We start from the raw sequence: 7,110 nt of genomic DNA on the forward strand, positions 1-7,110 counted from the left end.
ACAAGTTAGGGTTAGGAGTGCAGCCAGGCATCCAGGCAGAATTTAATAGGGCGATGCTGGTGGCAGCAGAGGTGGAGAGTGGTGGAAGATTCCAGAGTCATCAGGAAGTAAAGTTGTCATAGAGATGTGTTGGAATGGAGGGCAAGGCAGAGGGAGTGTCATCGGATGGACTGCAAAGTTTCTGTGCAGCCTGGCAGGCAGCCACTTTCCCTGAGAAAGAGGAGACTGGAGAGGACTGGGGTGGGGGCAGAGCAGGGAGAAGGTGACAAGGGGGAGCGGGCATGAAAAGCACAAGTTCCACTTTAGCCAGGTGGAGTTTGGAATGCCTTTGAGACATAGAGTACAGATGTCGGGTAGGCACTTGGGAGCCTGGGTTTAGACCCACAAGAAGGTGGGAAGTTGTCAGAGGAGAGATGATAACTGAGGCTGTGGCTGAGGGCCAGGTTGCCCAAGGAGCAGAACACGGACAGAGGAGAGAAGGTGGCCCAGGAGGGAGCCCTGAGGTGTACCCCCAGGGTAGGGCTGCACAGACAAGGATGTGCCTGCAAAGGCCAAGAAGGAGCAAACAGAGAGGTAGGAAAAAACCCAGGAGGGTGGGTGTAGGGAAGGAAGGCAAGGGAAAAGTTTCAGGAAAGTGGGGCAAGCCCCTGGGGAATGGTCTAAGAAGTCAGATGGGATGAGGATGGAACCGTGAGCTTTGTTTTAATGACAGTTGTGGCAATTGTTGATGGTTTTAGGGAGTGCTACCTCTTGGAGTGACAGAGAAGTTCAGGTGGCAGTGGTCTAATGAGTGAAGGAGGGGTAAGGGAGGCAGTGAGTCTTTTGAGAAGTTTCTGTATGAAGGGGAGAAGAGAGACAATGTGACAGGGTCAGTGTGTGTGTCGGAGGAGGTGTGTTATAAGGTGCAAGAGAGCTGGGTTTGTTTAAAGGCAGATCAAGGGGAGGGAGATTAATTAGGGGTGTAGGGAATAGGGGAGATAATCAGCAAGTGATGTTCAGGAGCATGTGCAAGAGGGAATGGGATCAGGCATGTGGGTGGAGGGGTTGGTCTCGGAGAGGAGGAGGGATGACTTCTCTAGAACCAAAAGAAGGAACAAAGAGAGGATGGGTGCAGATGTAGATGTAGGTTTGTAGTGGGATGTTAAGGGAGATTTCATCTTGAGCTTCTATTTTTTCTTCAAAGTGGGAGGCAAGGTCCTCTGCTGAGAGCGAGGAAGAGGTGGTGAAGAGTCTGGAGGAAGGAGGAGAATGAGCATTCCGACTTGGGAAGCAAACTTGCCCACAAAATCCCCAGTTGCCTGACAATGTTGACAACCCATTTGAAGCTGGTGATCGTTAATTTACGTGTGTCCTATCCCATCTCACTGAGAGGTTTCCTCCTTCACAGCTCACCTACCCAGGTGCAGGCAGGGGGAAAGTACTTAGTAGGGTTTATCTAGAGGCCTTGGGTTTTGCCAGATGGGTGAGGAAAAGAGGCACAGGGGTCTAAATGTTGGCAAGAGAGATGCTCAGTCTCTGGGCTCCGGGATCTAGACTGGGCAGGGAGGAAAGTAGAGACAGATGGAGTCTCAATTTTCAGGGAAAAAGCAGAAGCCACCATGGATTGGGCCACCATGAGGTTGGTAACCAGCAGCCTGAGCTGGAAGACAGTTGACAACTCCAAATGATAGCAATGCCTGGGTTCCTGATTGGGTGGCCGGATGGGCCACTGACTGAGATAAGTCAACAGGCTGATGAGCATACAAATTTGTAAATAAAAGCTTCTTTTCACCCCTCCAAAAACTGATTTTCACCCCTTTGGGGCATTATCACCCTCATTGAGAATGAATGCTTTAGTAGGGAATAAATTCCCCTATGGCAGGTTTGAGGTTGTCTTGTTGGCTGTGTTATTCCTAACCCCAGTCAACAAATATTGGAAAATGCAAGGGTGGTTATAGTCTGTCTCCTGAGGAAGAAAGGAGGGCAGAGCAGGTAAGGCACATATTGTGAGTACAAGCCCAGAAGCAGAAATGTGGAAGCTTCTAGAAGTCAATGGAGAGGGTACTGGGTCATGAGTCTTTGGCTGACCTTGGAGAAAAATGAAGAACCGATATTAAATTAAAAAACAAAAACAAAACCAGGATGGTCTAATACCTTCTGTCTGGCAACAGGTTGTTTGTTTTTGTTTTGTTCCTAATAAAATTCATTTTAGGCACTTATGCTTTGTCCTTGGCTCCTGGGAGGCTGCCTCTTCTGTGGACAATTTTTTTATTTCCTTGATTTTCTAAATCATACCCTTCACTGAATTGCCTCAGGGCCCAAGCACAAAATTAAAACATTAAACTGATAAAATATAACATGGCAACAATTAAGACAGCAGCAAACAAAACAGTGGATTTAAAAAAAAATTAGCCTCCGAGCATTTTTTTTTTCTTTTTTTTTTTACCAGTTAGAAAAAGATGTCTTTGTTAGTGGTAGAAGGCAGAAGCTTCCAGACCACTCGACTGTGAGTGCCTCTCGGGTAAGCAGCATGACTTAGTCATCTTGAATTCTCAAGCAGGGCACAGTGAGGGCACTCAGGAAATGAGTGAAGGAGGGACTATCAACAGAGGGAAAAGAAGCTAAGCTGGTGGGACGTTATAACCTTCTTTTCCCAGCAGGATGGCTGCTGCACAGAGTGGAAGGTAGCATGATACAAGGGAGAAGCTACTGAGCCAGGAGTCAGGACACTCCCTTTTTTGGCCAGGCTCTGCTGTGTGACCTTGGGCCAGTCTCTTGACCTCTCTGATCCTCAACATTTCTTCTGGTTGGAGAGGTTGGACAAAGGCCCTTCTGACATTGGAACTCTCAAGAGAGGGGCCTGTCTGGGAAGGCTGCCTTTGCCCCCAGGACCCAAAGACGGCCCTTTCATCTACTGTAACAATGGGTTCTCCCTGGGCCAAGTCACTTAGGCCAGTAGGTTTCTCACTGCCTCCTTCCCTCTCCTGGGATGACAATTTCTTGCTTTCTTTTTTCTTCAATCTCACTGGAGATTTTAAAGATTGACAAAAGGTTTAAAAGTGAATCCTGAAATCATTAGTCAAACGATTCAGGGCTGTATAAAGACAAAGCTGGTCCTTCATGTCATTCACTCCCAGCCCACTTCCCTACCCTCTAACACCCCATCCCTCCACCCCCACCCTCAGCAACCTCTGGGGTCCCGTGTCAGGTCCCTTCACATTCTCCCTCCGGGCTCAGACAGACACAGACACCCTGCCATAAGGCTTGAATCCTCCCTTCCCATTTCCCCGTTTTCATCTCTCTTTTCTGCTTTACAAAAGGGGATCATATTAAACACACAATTCTGCAACTCGCTTTTTTTTCACCGACTGACATATTAGAGCCATTTCTCCAGAGACTGGGATCTGCTGCAGCCTTTTGAGTAAGAGTGGCAGCTCACCTACCGTGAGCTGGCGCTGCGCTGCGAGACATACCCACACTTACGGGTTTAGCCCTCAGAGCACCCTATGGAGCACCTTACTGGTTCCCTGCTCTGTTCCTAGAGAAGGAAGGTGAGGTAAGGCCCAGGCCAGGAGCTCTGAGTTAATGGGTGAGGGGCAAGGTTTGGATGGAGGCCAGCTGCCTGCAGGGAGGCGGGGAGGAGGGGGACTCCTGGTGACAGAGTGGGAGACAGCACAGGACAGGTTACTTCTCTTCTGGCTAATACAACAGTGCTGCTCTCAACACCCTGCTAAACACATCCTTACGGACCGGAACTTTAATTTCTGTAGAATGGAATGAAAGTGGGCCAGAGGGGATGCTCTGGTTTATTTTAATAGCTAAAGCAGAATTAACTGCCAAAGGGGTGTAGCGATTCACAACTTCATCAGCATAATTTCCTATTTACGTGGTTTTATTTCTCAGAGCTGGAAGTGTCCTTGGAGAGCATGACGCCTGGCTCTCTCTTCTCACTGATAAGGAAACAGGCCCCCGAGGCAGGAATCAGCTTGGTGAGGTCCCCGCGGGCTCGAGGCGGAGGTAGGCCCGTCCCACTTCACGCCTCTCTTCCCTCCAGCTGTGTCTGCCCCACTCTCTCCTCCCCTGTGTTCTCCGCACTGCACTTGGCATCGCTTCTCTCTCAGGCCTATCAAATCTCCCCCCTACCCGGGTCAATCACTGACCCTGAGGACGAATCACAGCTTCCTAATAGGCTCTCGAGCTTGGCCTTGTCTGGTCACCCTTCAGAGCCCAGTGCGAATACCACCTCTTCAGGGATGGCTTCCCTGACTGAAGGCCTCAGCTTCACACCTTCAGAGGAGGCCCTCTGTTCTGGATGTTCCTCCCAGGAGCCACACTACAGAAGGGCCTACCAGGAGGGGGCAGTGCACCACCAGAGAAAGGTCTCCCTAAAGGTCAAGGTCACCAGGGTACCCTTGGCCCCATCACAAGCCCTTTGGTGCCCCCCCCAATCTCCAGCGTGGACATCTGTGGGGATAAGGGGTTCCATCCCCGTGGTATGGCCTGTGGCAGCCCCCCCTCGTCCCCCGTGCCTCAGTCTGCATCTCTGTAAGTGGAGAGGGTTGGACCAGCTCCGTGTTTCTGAAAGCGCAGTGACGCACAGAGTGGCTTCAGGAGATAAATAGATGGACATTTTAAAATGGAAATCTTTATGTATTTATTTTAATGTGTATTCGACAAAAAAATAACTAGCACATCAAACCTGTTATTTCACAGATATTATTGCTTAGAATGGGGCTAAAGTAGACATTCAAGAAAAAAAAGCAGTGAGTCAATGTAAAAGAAAGTAGCAATTAAATAATAGTACAGGTGGTAAGGCGGCCGTGAATGGCTTCCATCGAGAAAACATGGGTCTGCCTTTGACGGATGTTCTAGAACTCTGTGATTTGTGGTGATTCCCTGCCCTTGCTGAGGATGGGGGGCAGGGAGGGAGGCACCACTTCCAGTAGCTCAGCCACTGGGCCTTGGAACAGAGGGGTGGGAATTCAGCAGATGGGCCATGTCCCCCCACCAGACCCTCCTCCACCTGTGGGGGGGTGCAAGTGCCTGCCCCTCCTCCCCGCCTTCTTTCTCAGCTTCCCTGCGGTTACTAAGGAGTGGGAGGCTGAGAGGGGCCGCATTCTGGAAGCTCATCTGCTCCCTCATTCTCACCCAGCACCCTGCTTGGCATCAACTATTCAGGGTGATGATTAACAAAGATACAGGAAGGCACTGGGGGTGGGGAGAGAAGATAAGGCGGCGTGGACAGAGTTCTCTCACATATGTGAATGTCCAACCTGGAATGACTGTCTGATCCCCAAACTTGCCAGTGCATTGGCATCACCTGGCAATTCAAGAGAAATGCACTCCCAGGGTCCCACCTCAGGCAATTGGGATTATCGGGGCCCTGGCCTCAACACTTTCAAAAGCTCGCCAGTTGATTCTGATGCTTCTAGGTTTGGAACCACCACACTGGACCACACGTTTTAACTGGCATTCCTGTGGCGAGACCAAGGCTCAGAGAGGGTTGTCGCTTACCCAGAGTCACCCAGCATATCAACAGCAGATGTCCTGACGCCCAGCTCAGTTCTCCCCACTGAGCATCCCTTGTTGAGCCTCGTCCGTGGTTAGCAGGGAGAACTCCACTGACAAATGTGGTGGGATTTCTTTGAGCCTCCTTTGCGTCTGGGCTTCTCAAGGACTTTCCACAGAAAAGAACATGCTGTTTGAACAACCATCTGCTTTAAAGACTGGAAGGGGTGGCGAGGGGTGGAGGGGGTGGCGCTGGAGGGGGTGGCTGGGAGATGCAGCCTCCTCTCTGCACTTGCCAGCCTACACAATCGCACGGGATCCTCAAGGAACAGAATTAGGAGCAATGGCTAAACTGCAGATGAGATTTTCTAACAGTGATCTGTGACCTGGGAGGCGACTGACCTGGGAGCCACAGTCTGGCTCCCTGCTTTTTGAAAAAATTAAACATTTGACATGTGAAAACTATAGGTACGTATACATACAGCTCCCATGTTCCCGGAACCTAGGTTGTGAAAAAAGACATCACCAATAAGTCAGAATGTCTCAGCCTATTCCCCTCCCTCCTGCCCGGAGACAGTCACCACCCTGTTCCCTGAGGTTGGCATGACTCTTTCCTGTACATATTTTTATGTTTATGCTATATATGTATATATCCATAAAACATGCAAAGTACTGCTTTGCAGATTTTTTCAAGTTTTTGTGAGTGATATAATATTGTACATAGCCTTCTGCAATTTGCTTGTTTTCTTTCAACATTTTGTTTGAAATTTATCTGCGTTGTGTGATCCGAGTTGTGTGCAGAGCTCAGTACATACGTTGCCACTTTTTTAATCCGCTTCATTGTAAATATGTACTACAATCTATTAATCTATTCTCCTGTCCATAGGCATTTGAGCTGGTTGCAGTTTTTCATGATCCAAATCTCACTGCCATGAATGTCCTTGCACACGTCTCCGCATGCACCTGGGGAGGGGTCCCTGGGCACAGGAGCTTCTTCCCGTCCCCCACTGCCACCGCCTGACTGCATCTGAAGGGCTGGCCAGCTTCTGTAGCTCCACATCCAGACTCACGCTAGCAATTGTCAGACTTTGGAATTTATGCTGTTCTGATGGGGGCCAAATGCCTCTCATTGGTGTTTTTAATTTGTATGTCTCTGATCAGTGGGGCTGAAACGTTTTCATCATTTCTCTGGTCCCTTGCATTTCCTCTCCTGTGAATTGCCTTTGTATCTCTGGCCCATGTTTCCATTGGGCTGTCTGTGTGGTTCTTCCTGATTTGTGGGAGCTCGAATTCTGGGCCTGTTGCTACTACCTTCTGCCAGTCGGTGGCCTGTCTTCGCACTTTATTTATGGAGTCTTTTGATGCACAAGGATTTTTACATTTTAAGATAATTACAGTGTCAATCTCTCCCTCTGCTTCTGCAGTCTGTGGTAGGCAGAGGCCATTTTGCCGGCATAGCGCCCTCCGTAGGAGGCCTTGTGCTGGGGTGGGAAGAGAATGGGCTCCCGGGCTGGGCCAGCTTGGAATTCCTTCCTGAGAGATTTACGGGTGTGGTGAACTTGGGAGTAAGTTATTTTACCACTGGTTTCCAGTCACCTCTCTTGTAAAACAGGGATAAGGACA

The 7,110-nt window shown here is 49.5% G+C and overlaps 1 long non-coding RNA gene across 1 annotated transcript; it reads left to right on the top strand.

Moving 5' to 3' along the window:
* Positions 1-2,426: 2,426 nt before the first annotated feature.
* Positions 2,427-5,727, top strand: LOC106558732. Its single transcript, XR_005358434.1, has 3 exons — positions 2,427-2,500; positions 3,883-3,996; positions 5,412-5,727. It is a non-coding gene; the product is annotated as an uncharacterized LOC106558732 (long non-coding RNA).
* The last annotated feature ends 1,383 nt before the right edge of the window (positions 5,728-7,110 follow it).

The sequence above is a fragment of the Canis lupus genome, chromosome 4 (genome assembly GCF_011100685.1).
Source record: "Canis lupus familiaris isolate Mischka breed German Shepherd chromosome 4, alternate assembly UU_Cfam_GSD_1.0, whole genome shotgun sequence".
In the NCBI taxonomy this organism is placed as follows: domain Eukaryota; kingdom Metazoa; phylum Chordata; class Mammalia; order Carnivora; family Canidae; genus Canis; species Canis lupus.